Genomic DNA, 21,780 nt, shown 5'->3' on the forward strand with positions numbered 1-21,780 from the left:
GAAATTGGGAGGCAGTTGAGGCAGTGCCATCTGATATCTTTCCTCGGGTTGCATTGCTAAAAATGCCCGGCACTGTCTCAACACGTGTCGTTGACCACAAAGGCGACACTTTGGTCCCTCGGTTGTTCTGGAGGTCCTGTAAAGGCAAGAAAAGTACGTATTTCTCAAAAAATGGGATAGACAAATACGTTGGTGAGGGTAGCTTATACATATATCTTTCCAGATTGCTAGGGGCCTTCTGCTGCGTGCTGGGTACAAGAGGTAGGGTTAGCACTGCTAGGCAGTTGGTAGCACGCACAGTTTGGCAATATGAGTCCGTTTTGGGTTTTGAGTTCAACCACTCGAACATGGTTATCCGATCCAGGGCGTAATGTGATTACCCACCCCAAGCGCCATTCGTTCGGGGGTAGTAAATCATCCTTTACCAGGGCTAAATCTCCAACTTGAATATTGCGTTGGGGGCATTTCCATTTGTACCGCTTGTGCAGCTCCTTGAGGTACTCGTTCTTCCATCGTGTGCTGAACTTTTGGTGAAGCGCTTTTAGTTTCTGTCATTTATTGACCAAGGTGAGATGTTCTGCAGTTGGCTCCGGCGATGATAAGAGTGGCGTGCCACGTAGGAAATGATCTGGGGTTAGGACTAGGACTATGCGTACTTAGAGGGTAGTGACCTTTCGAAGGAGAACTTCTGGTTTCCTGCTACCTTCGTTAATCGCCGTAAGCCAAATTTTGTTGGATCAAATATAAGTACAGAATTGAGTGTAGTTAGTATGAGTTTGCTGCACTTATCATCATTTCAGCCATCAGTTTCCTCTAACGATATCATTAGTTATCTGGTAAGACATCTGAAGGCTGATAAGTCTAACTTTGCCTGCAAAGGCCTATAAAAAATGGCACTCCACTTGACCCATTAACAAGTCAATTTTAAGCTTGGTGTTACAGAAACACTATATGATGCGGTTTTATCACCAGATTTGTGGCCTGCTGGGGTGAATGTTCGGTCATTTCGTGTTTTCCCCAAAGAGGCAAGGCAATACTAGCCTTGTAAACAAGCAACTAAATATCTATTTTCAAAATGCTTCTGGCATCAGAACAAAAGGGCATGATGTTAAGTCGCTGAGCTCGCAGTTAGAGTACGATATCTCTGTCATTGTTGAGACTTGGCTGACTCCAGATTTTTTTGATGGCGAATCCTTCGATCCCATTTTTTTTTGTCGTTTTCCGTAAAGACAGAGATGCAGGAAAAACTGGGCGTTAGCGAGGTGGAGGTGTACTTAGTGCACCTCAACGCAAGTATAATGCTTCCCTAATTCAGCTGGATAATAACGATTCGCTACTTGACCAGCTCTGTGTTAATGTTAGTGGCTATACGTACTCCGGCTCTCTATTCGTGATGGCATCTTATATTCCGCCGAATAGTTCTGAAGATCTTTATGAAGCTCATGCTGACAATATTTCGTCTGTAGTTCTTAATAAGCTTGGTGATAATCATGTATGTATTTTAGGTGACTTTAATCTAAGTGATGTCACTTGGTCTAAGGGTTTTTGTGGCTCTGGCCTCATGCCAAATAATATATCGAAGTCCTTTGATACTTATTTTTTAGATAACATGCTAAGCTTAAACTTGCTGCAGATCAATAACTTAACTAACAGGCTTGACAGAATATTAGATCTTATATTCCTCAGTGATAATATTAGTTTTAACATATCCGAATGCCATGCACCATTTGCTCCGTCGGATATGCATCATACTACTATTGTTCTTAAACTTGAGTTTTATGAGTTTTGTGTACCCTCTGTAAATGATGATATCGCTTTTAATTTTGCACGGTGCGACATGTCTATACTTAACCATGATTTCTCTGAAATTAACTGGGCTGATCTTTTTCATCCTCAGATGTTAGCATTTGCTATGAAATATTTAGATCATCGCTTTTTGACCTATGTTTGAGGCATTTTCCAGTCTTTAAGAAAAAACCATATAAATTACCTTGGTATACTAAGGGTTTAAAAAAATTGCAGAATTTGCGAAATAAATACTACAAAAATTTAGTCAGAGCAAGAATTTGTTCTTTTACGAGAAGTATCAGAAGTATCTAAAGGAGTTTAACTGTCTGTATAAGTTTCTTTACAAAAACTATATTCTTAGCTTTGAGACAAACATTAAGTCCCATCCTAAAATATTTTGGAATTTTATCAAATCTAAAAGGATCTGCTCCTCGGTTCCTGCTTCTCTCTTTTACAAAGATAATGTAGCTACAAATCCTAATGAGGTAGTGAACCTGTTTGCGGACTTTTCTAGTGCTAATTTTGCACCCTTCTTTCGACTTTGCATCTGATTTAAATTCTTCTCTAGATTTCGGTTCAATGTCAATTTCATGTGACGATATCTCAGCTGGTATTACTAAATTAAAGCAATCGGTCTGATGGTCTCTCAAGTGCCTTTATTAAAGGTTGCCCGGCCTTAGTTTTGCCTCTTGAGATCCTGTTTAATATGTCACTTCAGTGCGGGGAGTTTATTGATGCTAGGAAACTTGAACAACTCCTATCTACAAATCTGGAAATAAGAGTGATGTCTGTAACTACAGACCTATAGCAAAGCTTACTACTGTCTCGAAGTTATTTGAATGTGTTGTAAAAGACAAGTTATACTTTTCAGTGAAGTGCCTAATTTGTGGTTTTGTTGCGGGACGTTCGACCGTCACCAATCTAGTGGAGTTTAATGAGTATTGTATATATGCTTTTGCATCTGGATACCAGGTGGAATGTATTTATACTGACTTCTCCAAAGCTTCGATAAGGTATCACATGAGATCCTTATTCATAAACTTTCCAGTCTTGGTTTTCACTTAATTTTTCTGCAGTGGCTAAAATCATATTTAATTAGCAGATGGTGGGTAGAAATATATGAGTTATAAATATTGAAGTAAATATATGAATGTATACTGTATTCACATTCTGTGCCCTTAAGTATTAGTTCTTTATCGTTGTTCTTGTAGTTCGCTCATCATAACTGCATACTCTCCTCTTTTTCCAATAGCATAATATAAGCTCAAACATATGTAATTAAATCTAAGCCAGTCAGTCAATAAATGACGACGAAGCCATCAACATCGTTTTTAAATATTACATGGCGCAGTCGGTGAAAAAATTGAATGGGAAGAGCAAAGCTTAACACGTCGATAACAAAAATAAAACCGCGTGGTAGACCGCCGAAACAAGTTCGGTACGTGCATATAAAAAGCAATATGGATTACGTGAAAAAAGTGGAAGAACTCAAAATGAGTGGAAATATCGCTGAAAATTGGCGTATATTCTGGCAAAATTTTAAGATTTTCGCTGAGGCTATCGAGCTTGAGAAAAAGCCAGAGTCTGTGAAGGTTGCTATATTTCTCAACGCGATTGGAGCTGAGGCTATTGAAGTTTACACCTCTTTAAACATCAGCGAAGAAGACAAAGCAAAATATAGCGCAGTAACAAAAACTTTCGAAGAGTTTTGCAAACCAAAGTGCTACGAGGTCTATGAGAGTTTCATTTTTCATAATCGTTGCCAAGCACATGGTGAACCTTTTGACAACTTTTTAATAGACGTCAAGAAAATGGTGAAAAGATGCGGCTTCCCAAATGAAAATCGAATGGTCCGTGATCGAATCGTACTCGGCACGAACGACAAAAAATTGCAAAAGAAGCTGCTAGACACGGCGAAGTTAACGATGGAGATGGCTATAGACATGGCGCGTACAGCAGAAGTTTATAATCAGCAAATGAAAAAAATGCAAAAAGGCGTTGCAGCGGTGGAATGGGTTGGTAAACAGAAGAATGAAAATAATAAATTCAAGTCTGATGCACAGAAAGGTAGCCCACAGGTAAAGTCGAATAATAGTAAAAAATTTAAGAAAGAATCTTCCAACTGTACATTTTGTGGTAGAGCTCACCGTAAAGGGAAATGTCCCGCATATGGCAAAAGTTGCAATAATTGTAAAGGTAGAAATCATTTTGCAGAAGTATGTAAGAAAAAATCGGTCGGGGAGCTAAAAGTAAAAAATGATAAAGTAGATGATTCCTACCTATATTTGGACTCAATTGTAAATGTAAATGCTCCTAAAATGTGGTATGAAAATATTAAAATACAAGACATGTCAATAAAATTTAAATGAGATACAGGGGCCATGGTGAATATTCTGCCATTGGTGTATATTAAGAGATTGAAAAACGTGCATATTAACAAAGGCTGTGAGAATTTAATCGCTTATAATGGCAGCAAAATAGAGAATTTGGGTTTCGTGAACTTGAGGTGTCAAATAAAAGACAAATGCGAAACAATTAAGTTTTTTATAGTTAGCAACGAAATAAATTCAGTAGCGATTTTAGGGCTCGAAACATGTGTTCATTTAGGTCTCATAAAAAGAGTTGATGGTGTTAACAAATTAACAAAAGAATGGATTCTAGAAAAGTATCAGCACTTGTTTGAGGGGTTAGGGTGCTTTAAGCAAAATTTTGTAATTCAACTTAAGGAGAATGCCATCGCATGTTCCAAACCTGCCGCACGTATACCTCTTGCACTCAGGGAGCCTCTAAGGCAATTATCGAGAAGTGCTAAAAGCCGAGTTTTTGGGTATCGAATATCGTAATAGTGGAGAAGCCGAATAAGAAGCTGCGAATTTGCATTAATCCAAAAGAGTTAAACATGGCTATTAAAGACCACTATTACGAGATTCCCTCATTTGAGCAAATAAAGACTAATTTGATAAATAAAATTTTTTTTTCGGTTTTCGACCTTAAAGAAGGATTTTGGCAAATTGCACTAAGCGAAAAATCTAAGGAATTTTGCACATTCAGCACGCCGTTTGGATGCTATAGATTTAAAAGGCTGCCGTTTGGTATTAAAATAGCACCCGAAATCTTTCAAAAACTGAATGAGGAAAATTTTGGGGACATAAAGGATGTCACAGTTCTTGATGGCATCCTCATAGCAGCGGAGACAGAAAAAGAACATGATACTGCAGTCCAGTTGTTGTTAGAAAGAGCAAGTGAGCGGAACATAAAATTTAATAAAGATAAGGTTCAATGGAAAAAGAAAGAAGTCGTCTTTCTGGGACATAGAATATCAGAAACAGGAATTGAATGTGACAGGAATAGGTTAAAAGGAATTTTAGGTGCACCGAAAAGTAAGAAAGATTTACAACGACTTATGGGATTTATTAACTATTTAAGAGATTATATACCGAATCTGTCCGATATAGCTAGCCCACTAAGGGAGCTGATGAAAAATTCAGTACTGTTCGAATGGCTGCCTACACACGAAAAGTGTTTAGAAAAAATCAAAAAACAAATTTTAAAAGCACCGATTTTGCAACCATTCAATATAAGAAAAAATATTTATATTCAAACGGATGCGTCCAAATCTGGCCTGGGATGTGCGCTGTTTCAAAATAAAAGGCCGGTTTGCTTTGCTTCGAAAAGTTTAAACGACGCAGAAACTCGGTGCGCCCAAATAGAAAAAGAAATATTGGCTGTAGTATTTGCTTGTCAAAAGTTTCATAATTATATTTGCGGTCAGAAAGTTGAAATAATAACTGATCACAAGCCTTTGCTCGGAATCATGAAAAAAGACTATAACAAAATACCATCCGCGAAATTGCAGCGAATGATGTTAAAGTTAGATTAATATAATTTAAATTTTACGTATCTACCAGGAAAGTTTTTGTATGTAGCTGACTGGTTATCCCGTAGCTATTCAAAAAATATTAAAGAGGAAGATAAAATTAGGGGCTTAGAAGAAATGGTGCATACGGTTAATGTTAGTGAAGAAAAGAAGCAGAAAATAAAGGAGGAAACCGCAAAGGATACGGTTTTAAAGGCCCTAAAAGAGTACATAAAATATGGTTGGCCCAAAGACAGAACAAAATTAGATGAAGATGTGAAAGCCTTATGGAAATACAAAACTAATTTATTTGTCGAAGATGAACTGGTATTTTTAGATGATCGGATATTCATACCGCAATCTCTACGTAAGATGGTACTAGATCACCTCCATAAATCTCATATGGGTATTGAAAAAAAAAAAATAGAGCTAGGCAACTCGTATTTTGGCCTCACATGAATAATGAAATAGAATTTATGATAGTTAAATGCAATATTTGCCAGAAATATAAGTCAGGCAATATAAAAGAACCACTCTTAAACCATGTTATACCCAACTCGCCTTATGAAAGACTTGCCATGGACGTCATGGAGGTACTTGGGAAAAGGTTTTTAGTCATTGGAGATTATTTTTCAAAATATCTAGATATAATACCATTGACAACAAAGACAGCAAAAGCATTATTTAGAAAGCTAGATATTGTTTTCTCTGTGCATGGATACCCATTAGAAATAGTAGCGGATAATGTTCCATTTGGGTCATATGAGTTTAAACAATGGGCAAAAAATTTGGACATTAAAATAACAACAACAAGCCCACTGTATCCCAAATCGAACGGGTTTGCAGAGCGAATGGTTAAGGTAGCGCAAAAATTAGTGCTGAAATGCAATGAACAAAAGAGTAACTTCTGGCATGCATTATTAGAGTATAGAAATACACCAATAAAAAACTCAGAGCTGTCACCAGCACAGTTACTGATGGGTAGACAGACTAGAACTTTGGTTCCTGGAAAAACAACATTTTTTAATAATGCTGAATTAAACGAAAAAATAATTCCCATTCTGGGCCATAATAATAAATGTAACAAAAAATACCATGATAAAAACTCCAAAAGAAGAGAAAAATTTGAAAACGGGAAAAAGTGTGGATGAAAGATGGTAAATTGTGGGTCGAAGCACGAATACTGCACAAACATGGAAGTCCTAGATCTTATATAGTAGAAAGAGATCGAAAAACTTATCGTAGGAGCTCCTTCCATTTAAGAAAACGCAAATGAAATTAAGTTAAATATTTAATTAAGTCATATTTAATTGAAAATGGAATCTGCATTTAATTTTTTAAAGAAATTCAAAAATAAACACATACTTATATAATATCTCATATTCGAAAATCAAATGAATTTACAACATCAACTGTTCTAAATTTTATAAATAAGTTAGTGCAAAATTATAAAAATGCCAAACCTGAATTAATATAGAATTTGTGAAACAGTAATACCATACTGAATAACCTATTAATAATTAAGTAATTATGAATTTGAAAAAAGGGGGAGATGTAGAAATAAATGAGTTATAAATATTGAATTACAAATATGAATGTATACTGTATTCACATTCTGTGCCCTTAAGTATTAGTTCTTTATCGTTGTTCTTGTAGTTCGCTCATCATAACTGCATACTCTCCTCTTTTTCCAATAGCATAATATAAGCTCAAACATATGTAATTAAATCTAAGCCAGTCAGTCAATAATTGACCACGAAGCCATCAATATTGTTTTAAAATATTACATGGTGTATTGTCTGTATTGATGGTGTATCATCCGATCCATACCTTGCGACTTCCGGCGTTCCGCAAGGCAATATTTTTGGACCCTTGCTCTTTGTCCTGTTCATCAACGACATCAGCGCCTGCCTTTCGTATGCTAGGTTTCTCTTGTACGTGATGATCTTAAAGTTTTCGCCATTATAAAGTAAAATCAAGGACCTTGGTGTGGTTTATGATACCAAATTTTCTTTCAACAACCATAGCTGTGTTTTTTTTTCACGTCTATATACGTTTACGCTTAAACTTTATATGGACTGCTAAGCGACAAACTTTAAATACACCTCTGAAATTGCTACGCATAAAATTAGTACTACTAAATTTCAATACGCATTATACTCATATGTAACTGAAATATATGTCCATGTTTCACCCTCTGCACTAACTCCATGTATTCTATGCGCGTCCACTATCTATCACAACTGATTCAGCTATATGTTATACACAGAACTACAACAGAGGGTTGTGTCTCCGCTTTTCCGAATCTGTCCGATATAGCTAGCCCACTAAGGGAGCTGATGAAAAATTCAGTACTGTTCGAATGGTGTTTAAAAAAAAATCAAAAAACTAATTTTAAAAGCACCGATTTTGCAACCATTCAATATAAGAGAAAATATATTCAAACGGATGCGTCCAAATCTGGCCTGGGCTGTGCGCTGTTTCAAAATAAAAGGCCGGTTTGCTTTGCTTCGAAAAGTTTAAACGACGCAGAAACTCGGTACGCCCAAATAGAAAAAGAAATGTTGGCTGTAGTATTTGCTTGTCAAAAGTTTCATAATTATATTTACGGTCAGAAAGTTGAAATAATAACTGATCACAAGCCTTTGCTCGGAATCATGAAAAAAGACTATAACAAAATACCATCCGCGAAATTGCAGCGAATGATGTTAAAGTTAGAAAAATATAATTTAAATTTTACGTATCTACCAGGAAAGTTTTTGTATGTAGCTGACTGGTTATCCCGTAGCTATTCAAAAAATATTAAAGAGGAAGATAAAATTAGGGGCTTAGAAGAAATGGTGCATACGGTTAATGTTAGTGAAGAAAAGAAGCAGAAAATAAAGGAGGAAACCGCAGAGGATACGGTTTTAAAGGCCCTAAAAGAGTACATAAAATATGGTTGGCCCAAAGACAGAACAAAATTAGATGAAGATGTGAAAGCCTTATGGAAATACAAAACTAATTTATTTGTCGAAGATGAACTGGTATTTTTAGATGATCGGATATTCATACCGCAATCTCTACGTAAGATGGTACTAGATCACCTCCATAAATCTCATATGGGTATTGAAAAAACAAGAAATAGAGCTAGGCAACTCATATTTTGGCCTACCATGAATAATGAAATAGAATCTATGATAGTTAAATGCAATATTTGCCAGAAATATAAGTCAGACAATATAAAAGAACCACTCTTAAACCATGTTATACCCAACTTGCCTTATGAAAGATTTGCCATGGACGTCATGGAGGTACTTGTGAAAAGTTTTTTAGTCATTGGAGATTATTTTTCAAAATATCTAGATATAATACCATTGACAACAAAGACAGCAAAAGCATTATCTAGTAAGCTAGATATTGTTTTCTCTGTGCATGGATACCCATTAGAAATAGTAGCGGATAATGTTCCATTTGGGTCATATGAGTTTAAACAATGGACAAAAAATTTGGACATTAAAATAACAACAACAAGCCCACTGTATCCCAAATCGAACGGGTTTGCAGAGCGAATGGTTAAGGTAGCGCAAAAATTAGTGCTGAAATGCAATGAACAAAAGAGTAACTTCTGGCATGCATTATTGGAGTATAGAAATACACCAATAAAAAACTCAGAGCTGTCACCAGCACATTTACTGATGGGTAGACAGACTAGAACTTTGGTTCCTGGAAAAACAACAGTTTTTAATAATGCTGAATTAAACGAAAAAATAATTCCCATTTTGGGCCATAATAATGAATGTAACAAAAAATACCATGATAAAAACTCCAAAAGAAGAGAAGAATTTGAAAACGGGGAAAAAGTGTGGATGAAAGATGGTAAATTGTGGGTCAAAGCACGAATACTGCACAAACATGGAAGTCCTAGATCTTATATAGTAGAAAGAGATCGAAAAACTTATCGTAGGACTTCCATTTAAGAAAACGCAAATGAAATTAAGTTAAATATTTAATTAAGTCATATTTAATTGAAAATGGAATCTGCATTTAATTTTTTAAAGAAATTCAAAAATAAACACATACTTATATAATATCTCATATTCGAAAATCAAATGAATTTACAACATCAACTGTTCTAAATTTTATAAATAAGTTAGTGCAAAATTATAAAAATGCCAAACCTGAATTAAAATAGAATTTGTGAAACAGTAATACCATACTGAATAACCTATTAATAATTAAGTAATTATGAATTTGAAAAAAGGGGGAGATGTAGAAATATATGAGTTATAAATATTGAATTACATATATGAATGTATACTGTATTCACATTCTGTGCCCTTAAGTATTAGTTCTTTATCGTTGTTCTTGTAGTTCGCTCATCATAACTGCATACTCTCCTCTTTTTCCAATAGCATAATATAAGCTCAAACATATGTAATTAAATCTAAGCCAGTCAGTCAATAAATGACCACGAAGCCCATAGTGTACCTATACAAGTGTGTTCACTAAGCGATAAACGTCAAAACTACAAACAGCCTCGCTCACCTGATGGAAATCTCAGGTCTAGAGTCGCATTTTTGGTCTCAACGGCAACATTTTTGTCTACCAATCGTATCGACTTTTTCAATTTTTCAATCATTCGGCGCACTCGGTAATGGTATCCATTTTGAATTCGCTTTCATTCCGAATCCAGCGAGTACCTGTCAGAATGCTTGACAGATAAGTCAACACACTTGTACTTGTACACTATGACGAAGCCATCAACATTGTTTTAAAATATTACATGGTGTATTGTCTGTATTGATGGTGTATCATCCGATCCATACCTTGCGACTTCCGGCGTTCCGCAAGGCAATATTTTTGGACCCTTGCTCTTTGTCCTGTTCATCAACGACATCAGCGCCTGCCTTTCGTATGCTAGGTTTCTCTTGTACGTGATGATCTTAAAGTTTTCGCCATTATAAAGTAAAATCAAGGACCTTGGTGTGGTTTATGATACCAAATTTTCTTTCAACAACCATAGCTGTGTTTTTTTTTCACGTCTATATACGTTTACGCTTAAACTTTATATGGACTGCTAAGCGACAAACTTTAAATACACCTCTGAAATTGCTACGCATAAAATTAGTACTACTAAATTTCAATACGCATTATACTCAGATGTAACTGAAATATATGTCCATGTTTCACCCTCTGCACTAATTCCATGTATTCTATGCGCGTCCACTATCTATCACAACTGATTCAGCTATATGTTATACACAGAACTACAACAGAGGGTTGTGTCTCCGCTTTTCGGTACACCCTGTAGCTGTAGCTAGTTGTTGAACCACTGCCGCTAGATGGGTCTCCTAAGCATTATCTAAGCGAGGATAGGCGTTTTTTCAAGCGCATATCATAGCCAAATCGTATGCAAAAATAAACTGTCGGTGCTGACTTTTCAGTTGCAACTCCAAATTTCACTTTATTAACAAATAAAAATCTTAACCTAAGCTAAGAACCACTCTTAAACCATGTTATACCCAACTCGCCTTATGAAAGACTTGCCATGGACGTCATGGAGGTACTTGGGAAAAGTTTTTTAGTCATTGGAGATTACTTCTCAAAATATCTAGATATAATACCATTGACAACAAAGACAGCAAAAGCATTATCTAGTAAGCTAGATATTGTTTTCTCTATGCATGGATACCAATTAGAAATAGTAGCGGATAATGTTCCATTTGGGTCATATGAGTTTAAACAATGGGCAAAAAATTTGGACATTAAAATAACAACAACAAGCCCACTGTATCCCAAATCGAACGGGTTTGCAGAGCGAATGGTTAAGGTAGCGCAAAAATTAGTGCTGAAATGCAATGAACAAAAGAGTAACTTCTGGCATGCATTATTAGAGTATAGAAATACACCAATAAAAAACTCAGAGCTGTCACCAGCACAGTTACTGATGGGTAGACAGACTAGAACTTTGGTTCCTGGAAAAACAACATTTTTTAATAATGCTGAATTAAACGAAAAAATAATTCCCATTTTGGGCCATAATAATAAATGTAACAAAAAATACCATGATAAAAACTCCAAAAGAAGAGAAAAATTTGAAAACGGGGAAAAAGTGTGGATGAAAGATGGTAAATTGTGGGTCGAAGCACGAATACTGCACAAACATGGAAGTCATAGATCTTATATAGTAGAAAGAGATCGAAAAACTTATCGTAGGAGCTCCTTCCATTTAAGAAAACGCAAATGAAATTAAGTTAAATATTTAATTAAGTCATATTTAATTGAAAATGGAATCTGCATTTAATTTTTTAAAGAAATTCAAAAATAAACACATACTTATATAATATCTCATATTCGAAAATCAAATGAATTTACAACATCAACTGTTCTAAATCTTATAAATAAGTTAGTGCAAAATTATAAAAATGCCAAACCCGAATTAAAATAGAATTTGTGAAACAGTAATACCATACTGAATAACCTATTAATAATTAAGTAATTATGAATTTGAAAAAAGGGGGAGATGTAGAAATATATGAGTTATAAATATTGAATTACATATATGAATGTATACTGTATTCACATTCTGTGCCCTTAAGTATTAGTTCTTTATCGTTGTTCTTGTAGTTCGCTCATCATAACTGCATACTCTCCTCTTTTTCCAATAGCATAATATAAGCTCAAACATATGTAATTAAATCTAAGCCAGTCAGTCAATAAATGACCACGAAGCCATCAACATTGTTTTAAAATATTACATGGTGTATTGTCTGTATTGATGGCGTATCATCCGATCCATACCTTGCGACTTCCGGCGTTCCGCAAGGCAATATTTTTGGACCCTTGCTCTTTGTCCTGTTCATCAACGACATCAGCGCCTGCCTTTCGTATGCTAGGTTTCTCTAGTACGTGATGATCTTAAAGTTTTCGCCATTATAAAGTAAAATCAAGGACCTTGGTGTGGTTTATGATCCCAAATTTTCTTTCAACAACCATAGCTGTGTTTTTTTTTCACGTCTGTATTAGCTAGGGGTATAAATGGGATGGGGTTTCCACTACTCTCCCTTCCAAATGAAAATCACGGCACTTCACTTTAAACTTCAAAAAATTACTTTATTAAACTTAAATCACTTCAGTCAAAAGGAGTCAACTAAAAATGATGTACATGAGCGGACGGTAGTTGATAACGAACTGATTTGGCAAATTTCCTAAGTCTCCTGCGCAGCAGGAAAACGGTAAGTATGTATGTATGTATGTATGTTAATATGAAAATGTACAAAGAGTATAAAAAATGCAGAAAACAGTAAGTAAATTCTTATTTTTCAGGGTGCTTGAAAAAGGTTAGTTAAGTAAGTTAATTTAAGTAAATCTAGGTATTTTAACAAAGGGTGGGTATCTTAGCACAGGTAAGTATTTTAGAAAAATGATTTAAGTAGATTTAAGGAATTAAAGGTAAGTACATATGTGGTTTTAAGAAGTTAATGTTTTAGTTAAATTTTACAAGGTGAGTTATTCTAAGGTAAGGATATGCATATATAAGTTTAAATTCATTGTAAATTCGTTTTTTTCATATTAAGTTCATTATTATTATAATTGAATAATTAGGGAAATTTTTTTTTAAAATTCAATCAAATTGGAGTTCATGTCTCCAACATGGCGGCCGGCCTGCTCCGATGAAAGAAGCAGCAACTCCTGCATCTCTGCCAAGGTGGATACTGCTGTGGAGAACAGGGTTTTCAAGCGCCGCTGAGTGTCCTTGCGTCCTTCCCTCTTCTTTTTCGGCTTTGCAATGACCACTCGTCGACTAGTGGGTTTCTCCTTCGGTTTCGGTACATTGCGTTGGTTCTTCTGCTTCTTGGGAGGTTTATCTTGCTGCCGATGTAGCAGCGTGTGGTGTGCAAGGCCGCATTTGCGGCAACGGTATAGGGAGTCGCATGCGCCCGTAACATGGGATGTTGCCAAACAATTGATACAATATTTATGAGCCCGCACCGACTCATAGCGTTCTTCAGGGGTCATAGCCATGAAGGCGTTGCAATAGCGCAAAGAGTGCTTTTGGCAACAGAGCCGACAAGTGCTGTAACTCTCGTAGCGTCTGTAATGAGAATAAAAAGAGAGAGAAATATTTTGTGAGGTGAGTAGGGGGCTAACGATAGGGTTTTATGGATATCCTAGATTTTATATGCCACTGTGAGATCGCTAGAGTGAGGGTAGAGATGTTATTCTGCTGGGAGAAGTGCGCAAAGTTTTGCAATGGGTCGTGTATATATTCCGCTTTGAGTGCGGATATCTACAACTCGAACATTTTCGTCCGATCCGGGATGAAGACGAGTGACACGTCCGAGTCGCCACTCATTCGGGGGGAAGAGGTCATCTTTCACGACGACTAGATCACCTTCTTTGATGTTTGTCTGCTGAGTTTTCCATTTAGTACGCTTATGAAGTTCTTTGAGATATTCATTTTTCCAGCGCGTACTAAATTGATGGTGTAGAACTTGTAGTTTTTGCCATTTGTTGATGAGCGGGAGGTTCTCGGAGTTGGGTTCGGGTAACGCGAGTAGTGGAGCACCACGGAGGAAATGTCCGGGAGTTAGAGCGAGTAAATCATTTGGATCTTGCGACATCGGAGCTAGCGGTCTAGAGTTGAGAACCGCTTCGATTCGAGTGAGTAGGGTAGTAAATTCTTCAAATGTGAATTTTTGACTGCCCGCAACTTTAAGGAAATGGGTTTTAAAGCTTTTAACTGCCGATTCCCATAATCCGCCCATGTGAGGAGCATATGGTGGGATGAATTGACAGGACAGTCCATGAGTAGCATATTTTTGAGCTATGTCAGTTGCGGCTTCCTTGAGAAAAGAAGAAAGCTCCTTTTGAATGACACGACTTGCTCCAATAAAGGTTTTACCATTGTCTGACATTATTTTGTGTGGGAGTCCACGACGACTAACAAAACGAGCAAATGCTGCTTTAAAAGCAGCGGTCGTCAGATCTGAGCAGACTTCCAGATGGACTGCTTTTGTTGAGAAACATACGAATACACAAACGTATGCCTTTGAGTAAGGGGCCTTCCGTAAGATTGATGTTTTAACGAGAAAAGGTCCAGCAAAGTCGATACCGGTCGTGTGAAATGGGAGAGAGTAGGTGGACCTTTCCGGAGGGAGTGCGGCCATTATTTGGGATTTAGCCTGTTGTTTGTAGATCGTGCATATCTTACAATGGAATATGCACTTCTTCACCTTTTGTTTGAGTCGAGGGATGTAGTATTCCTGTTGTATCATGCGGATCATCAGTTGTTTTTCGGCATGCAACAAGGGAGAGTGACTAAATTCTAAGAGTAAATAGCAAAACCGAGAGTTATCGGGAATTATAATGGGATAACGCTCGTTGTAACTAAGATTGGCTTTTGCGAGCCGACCATTCACCCGCATTATGCCTGATTCGTCGAGCATAGGGTTTAGAGGTAACAATGAACTCTTTTTGTGGAGTGGTTTGTTGGACTGTAGATCTGCAATTTCGGCAGAGAAGTATTTATGTTGCGTCAACAGGATCAAACGAACTTTCGCTTGATGAACTTCCTCTTGGGTTAGCGTGATCGTTTTCAAAGTATCAAGACCTTGTGCTCTGTGTATAAATCGGTACATATAAGCAACGACTCGTAGAGCTCTTGAGTAGGAAGAAAAGCGTTCGAGTAGATCAGGCACATCTACAGCATGAAATGCATGGGTGCGCTTTTGTTCCGGTGGAGTAGGGGTTTGTGTCACTGGTTTCGGCCAGGACGTTGGGGATTTGGCCAACCACTCTGGCCCCTTCCACCAAAGGGAGCATTCGGCTAGATCCTTGGGTGTACATCCACGGGTACCAAGATCTGCTGGATTATCTCCACTGGGTACGTGTTTCCAAGGGGCGTTACTCACGTTTTCCAGAATTTGTGAGGTTCTATTCGCCACGTAGGTCTTCCAGGTGTGTGGGGGTTTTTCTAGCCATGCTAGTACGATAGCGGAGTCCGACCAGAGAAACAGGTCATGTGGAGTCAGAGTTAGGTGTGAGCGAATTTGTTTTATTAATTTTGTGAGTAGTACTGCTCCACAGAGTTCTAGACGAGGGAGGCTCACGGTTTTCACGGGAGCGACTTTGCTCTTTGCCACGAGTAGGTGAGTAGAAAACGTGTCCTTGCTATTCTGTACTCGCAGGTACACACAAGCGCAGAATGCTTTTTCAGATGCATCTGAGAATCCATGCATCTGAAAGGGTTTATTGGGTGAAAATTGAACTCATCGAGGAATTTTAATTTCATTTATCGCGGAGAGATTTTCGCGAAATATGTTCCATTTGTGGAAAGCGCTGGGTTTGACTTGTTCATCCCAGTCAGTTCCTTCTAACCAGAGTTGCTGGAGGAGAGTCTTGGCCAGTATCATTATTGGCGATAGCCATCCTGCCGGGTCAAACAATTTCGCAACCGCCGATAAAATTTGCCTCTTTGTGTTCGAGTTTTCTGCGGGTATAGGGTCGTAAGAGTATGAGAAAGAGTCGTTTATAGCATTCCATTTTATGCCGAGGGTCTTTGTTGAGCTGGCATCGTGAAATTTGAGGAAATCTGCATCTAGGAGATCAGATTCTGGGATGGATTCCAACAATTTTGGGTGATTTGCCGTTATTTTCTTGAGTGGAAAACCGGCTGATTTCAATGCTTCGATAACCTGGTGTAGAGAGTCGTGAGCGGACTGTATACTATGTTCGCCCGAAAGTATATCGTCTACGTAGGTTTCGTGTAGCAATATATCATAGGCGAGTGGGTGGGTGGGCTTTGTGTCTTCTGCGAGTTGGTGCAGAGTCCGTATCGCGAGATATGGGGCACAGTTGACGCCGAACGTCACTGTCTTTAATTTGAAGTCCTCCATCGGTAGCTGTGGAGATCTTCGGAAGAGAATTCTTTGAAAATTCTGATCTTCTTTATGAACGAGTATTTGGCGGTACATCTTTTCGATGTCGCCGTTAAATACGTACTTAAAAAATCTCCATTTGAGTAGGACGAGCATTAAGTCGTTCTGGAGTATGGGGCCTGTGTGCAACACATCGTTTAACGAGTTGCCAGAGTGGGTAGTTCTAGACGCGTTGAAAACAACGCGTACCTTTGTTGTTTTGCTGTCGGGTTTTAAGACAGCGTGGTGGGGGAGGTAGAACGACGAGTACTTTCCGTTCTCGATGACTTCGCGTGATGAAGTTGCCTCCATGTGGCCCATGGTGAGGTATTCCTCCAAAACTTCTGAGTATTTTTCTCTCAATTCTGGTCTTTTCTCCAAGGATCGCTCGACGCGGATGCATTGCTGCTGTGCTGCAATTCTCGAGTGTCCAAGGGCAAGGGTACTGGGGAATTCCTTTTTAAATGGAAGTTTTACCACATATCGGCCATCTTCCTGGCGGTGAGTGGTTTCTCGGTAGAGTTCCTCGCAAAATTGGTCCTCTTCTGAAAGGGCTTGGGTGTCAGGTATTTCTTCCTGTTGCCAGAACTTCTGCAATAATGTGCTAAGGGTGTCGTCTGGGTTTTCAATAACTTGGGTGGAGAATGCGTTCACTTGTTCTTTAATAGGCCCGCTGAGTATCCACCCAAATATTGTATTTTGGGCTAACAAGGAACCACTTACGTTGGCTTGTAGCCCCTGGAGTATTATTTGGGGTGTGAGATCGCTACCAATAACCATGTCGACTCTCGAAGGAGTAAAACAGTTAGGGTCCGCGAGTGGCCATGTGGCAATTTCTTGCAAATCTATTTTTGACACTTTAATGCTGGGTAAGAAATGGGTCAGTTTAGGCAATAATATCGCTTGGGTGTTTATTTTTGTTTTGAGATCCGACGAGCAGAGTGTTATCTCGCAGATCTGGTTGGAGTTTTGAATTACCGATCCGCCCATTCCCGAGATCTTATAATGGGTTTTCTTGGTTGGTAGTTTCAAGAGCTTCTGGATTCGAGACGCTACAAATGTCTTTTCCGAACCCTGATCTATTAGTGCACGGATCTTGTGGTATTCGCCATTTGCTTTCACCGTGACTAAAGCTGTGGGTAAAAGAGTAGTTTCGCTACTACTCGCGAAGTGAGTTGAGCTTGAGTTTTTCTTAAAAGGGTTTTGAGTGGCTTGGGTTTGGCTGGCCTCTTTTGAGGTTGACGCCCTGTTCGGGTTTTCAGCTGGAGGTGGCAGACCTTGAGGGGTTGTGTGCGTCCTGTTCCTCTGCTGCCTGGGTCTGCTGTCTGGGTGGGATTTTCCTTGGAAGTGGAGTAGCGAGTGGTGTCGTTTTTGGCAATACACGCATGTGAAATTGCTACCACAATCTCTTTCCAAGTGAGAGCAAGCTAAACAATTTGTGCAATAATTGTTTTCTTTTACGAATTTGCTTCGCTCTTTGGTTGAGAGATCTCTGAATTTTATACAGCTCATTAATGAGTGATTCAGATTGCAGAGTTTGCATGAGGGTTGCCTCTTTGAGTCCACATGGAATGTTTGCGTCTTATTCCTAAAGTTCGATGAGGTTTGGGTGTTGAGGATCTGTGGGTGAAGCTAGAGTTGGGGTTACGGGTTTTGCTCGGCCTATACGTACCAAGTCTTTCTACTACTTCGTACCTTGTCGTGAGAAATTTGTCCATCTCCGACCAAAGTGGAAGTTCTTTCCTGGAGTCGAGTGATTGTTCCCACAGTGCCAGGGTTGGACTGTACATCCATAGGTCGCTGGTTCATATCCGGCTCGAAGGACCATGTATTAGCTAGGGGTATAAATGGGATGGGGTTTCCACTACTCTCCCTTCCAAATGAAAATCACGGCACTTCACTTTAAACTTCAAAAAATTACTTTATTAAACTTAAATCACTTCAGTCAAAAGGAGTCAACTAAAAATGATGTACATGAGCGGACGGTAGTTGATAACGAACTGATTTGGCAAATTTCCTAAGTCTCATGCGCAGCAGGAAAACGGTAAGTATGTATATATGTATGTATGTTAATATGAAAATGTACAAAGAGTATAAAAAATGCAGAAAACAGTAAGTAAATTCTTATTTTTCAGGGTGCTTGAAAAAGGTGAGTTAAGTAAGTTAATTTAAGTAAATCTAGGTATTTTAACAAAGGGTGTGTATCTTAGCACAGGTAAGTATTTTAGAAAAATGATTGAAGTAGATTTAAGGAATATAAGGTAAGTACATATGTGGTTTTAAGAAGTGAATGTTTTAGTTAAATTTTACAAGGTGAGTTATTCTAAGGTAAGGATATGCATATATAAGTTTAAATTCATTGTAAATTCGTTTTTTTCATATTAAGTTCATTATTATTATGATTGAATAATTAGGGAAATTTTTTTTTTAATTCAATCAAATTGGAGTTCATGTCTCCAACAACTTCTATATACGTTTACGCTTAAACTTTATATGGACTGCTAAGCGACAAACTTTAAATACACCTCTGAAATTGCTACGCATAAAATTAGTACTACTAAATTTCAATATGCATTATACTCAGATGTAACTGAAATATATGTCCATGTTTCACCCTCTGCACTAATTCCATGTATTCTATGCGCGTCCACTATCTATCACAACTGATTCAGCTATATGTTATACACAGAACTACAACAGAGGGTTGTGTCTCCGCTTTTCCGAATCTGTCCGATATAGCTAGCCCACTAAGGGAGCTGATGAAAAATTAAGTACTCTTCGAATGGCTGCCTACACACGAAAAGTGTTTAGAAAAAATCAAAAAACTAATTTTAAAAGCACCGATTTTGCAACCATTCAATATAAGAGAAAATATTTATATTCAAACGGATGCGTCCAAATCTGGCCTGGGCTGTGCGCTGTTTCAAAATAAAAGGCCGGTTTGCTTTGCTTCGAAAAGTTTAAACGACGCAGAAACTCGGTACGCCCAAATAGAAAAAGAAATGTTGGCTGTAGTATTTGCTTGTCAAAAGTTTCATAATTATATTTACGGTCAGAAAGTTGAAATAATAACTGATCACAAGCCTTTGCTCGGAATCATGAAAAAAGACTATAACAAAACACCATCCGCGAAATTGCAGCGAATGATGTTAAAGTTAGAAAAATATAATTTAAATTTTACGTGTCTACCAGGAAAGTTTTTGTATGTAGCTGACTGGTTATCCCGTAGCTATTCAAAAAATATTAAAGAGGAAGATAAAATTAGGGGCTTAGAAGAAATGGTGCATACGGTTAATGTTAGTGAAGAAAAGAAGCAGAAAATAAAGGAGGAAACCGCAAAGGATACGGTTTTAAAGGCCCTAAAAGAGTACATAAAATATGGTTGGCCCAAAGACAGAACAAAATTAGGTGAAGATGTGAAAGCCTTATGGAAATACAAAACTAATTTATTTGTCGAAGATGAACTGGTATTTTTAGATGATCGGATATTCATACCGCAATCTCTACGTAAGATGGTACTAGATCACCTCCATAAATCTCATATGGGTATTGAAAAAACAAGAAATAGAGCTAGGCAACTCGTATTTTGGCCTAACATGAATAATGAAATAGAATCTATGATAGTTAAATGCAATATTTGCCAGAAACATAAGTCAGGCAATATAAAAGAACCACTCTTAAACCATGTTATACCCAACTCGCCTTATGAAAGACTTGCCATGGACGTCATGGAGGTACTTGTGAAAAGTTTTTTAGTCATTGGAGATTATTTTTCAAAATATCTAGATATAATACCATTGACAACAAAGACAGCAAAAGCATTATCTAGTAAGCTAGATATTGTTTTCTCTGTGCATAGATACCCATTAGAAATAGTAGCGGATAATGTTCCATTTGGGTCATATGAGTTTAAACAATGGGCAAAAAATTTGGACATTAAAATAACAACAACAAGCCCACTGTATCCCAAATCGAACGGGTTTGCAGAGCGAATGGTTAAGGTAGCGCAAAAATTAGTGCTGAAATGCAATGAACAAAAGAGTAACTTCTGGCATGCATTATTAGAGTATAGAAATACACCAATAAAAAACTCAGAGCTGTCACCAGCACATTTACTGATGGGTAGACAGACTAGAACTTTGGTTCCTGGAAAAACAACATTTTTTAATAATGCTGAATTAAACGAAAAAATAATTCCCATTTTGTGCCATAATAATGAATGTAACAAAAAATACCATGATAAAAACTCCAAAAGAAGAGAAGAATTTGAAAACGGGGAAAAAGTGTGGATGAAAGATAGTAAATTGTGGGTCGAAGCACGAATACTGCACAAACATGGAAGTCCTAGATCTTATATAGTAGAAAGAGATCGAAAAACTTATCGTAGGAGCTCCTTCCATTTAAGAAAACGCAAATGAAATTAAGTTAAATATTTAATTAAGTCATATATAATTGAAAATGGAATCTGCATTTAATTTTTTAAAGAAATTCAAAAATAAACACATACTTATATAATATCTCATATTCGAAAATCAAATGAATTTACAACATCAACTGTTCTAAATTTTATAAATAAGTTAGTGCAAAATTATAAAAATGCCAAACCTGAATTAAAATAGAATTTGTGAAACAGTAATACCATACTGAATAACCTATTAATAACTAAGTAATTATGAATTTGAAAAAAGGGGGAGATGTAGAAATATATGAGTTATAACTATTGAATTACATATATGAATGTATACTGTATTCACATTCTGTGCCCTTAAGTATTAGTTCTTTATCGTTGTTCTTGTAGTTCGCTCATCATAACTGCATACTCTCCTCTTTTTCCAATAGCATAATATAAGCTCAAACATATGTAATTAAATCTAAGCCAGTCAGTCAATAAATGACCACGAAGCCATCAACATTGTTTTAAAATATTACATGGTGTATTGTCTGTATTGATGGTGTATCATCCGATCCATACTTTGCGACTTCCGGCGTTCCGCAAGGCAATATTTTTGGACCCTTGCTCTTTGTCCTGTTCATCAACGACATCAGCGCCTGCCTTTCGTATGCTAGGTTTCTCTTGTACGTGATGATCTTAAAGTTTTCGCCATTATAAAGTAAAATCAAGGACCTTGGTGTGGTTTATGATACCAAATTTTCTTTCAACAACCATAGCTGTGTTTTTTTTTCACGTCTATATACGTTTACGCTTAAACTTTATATGGACTGCTAAGCGACAAA

Source organism: Eurosta solidaginis, chromosome 3, assembly GCF_040869045.1.
Source record: "Eurosta solidaginis isolate ZX-2024a chromosome 3, ASM4086904v1, whole genome shotgun sequence".
Classification (NCBI taxonomy): domain Eukaryota; kingdom Metazoa; phylum Arthropoda; class Insecta; order Diptera; family Tephritidae; genus Eurosta; species Eurosta solidaginis.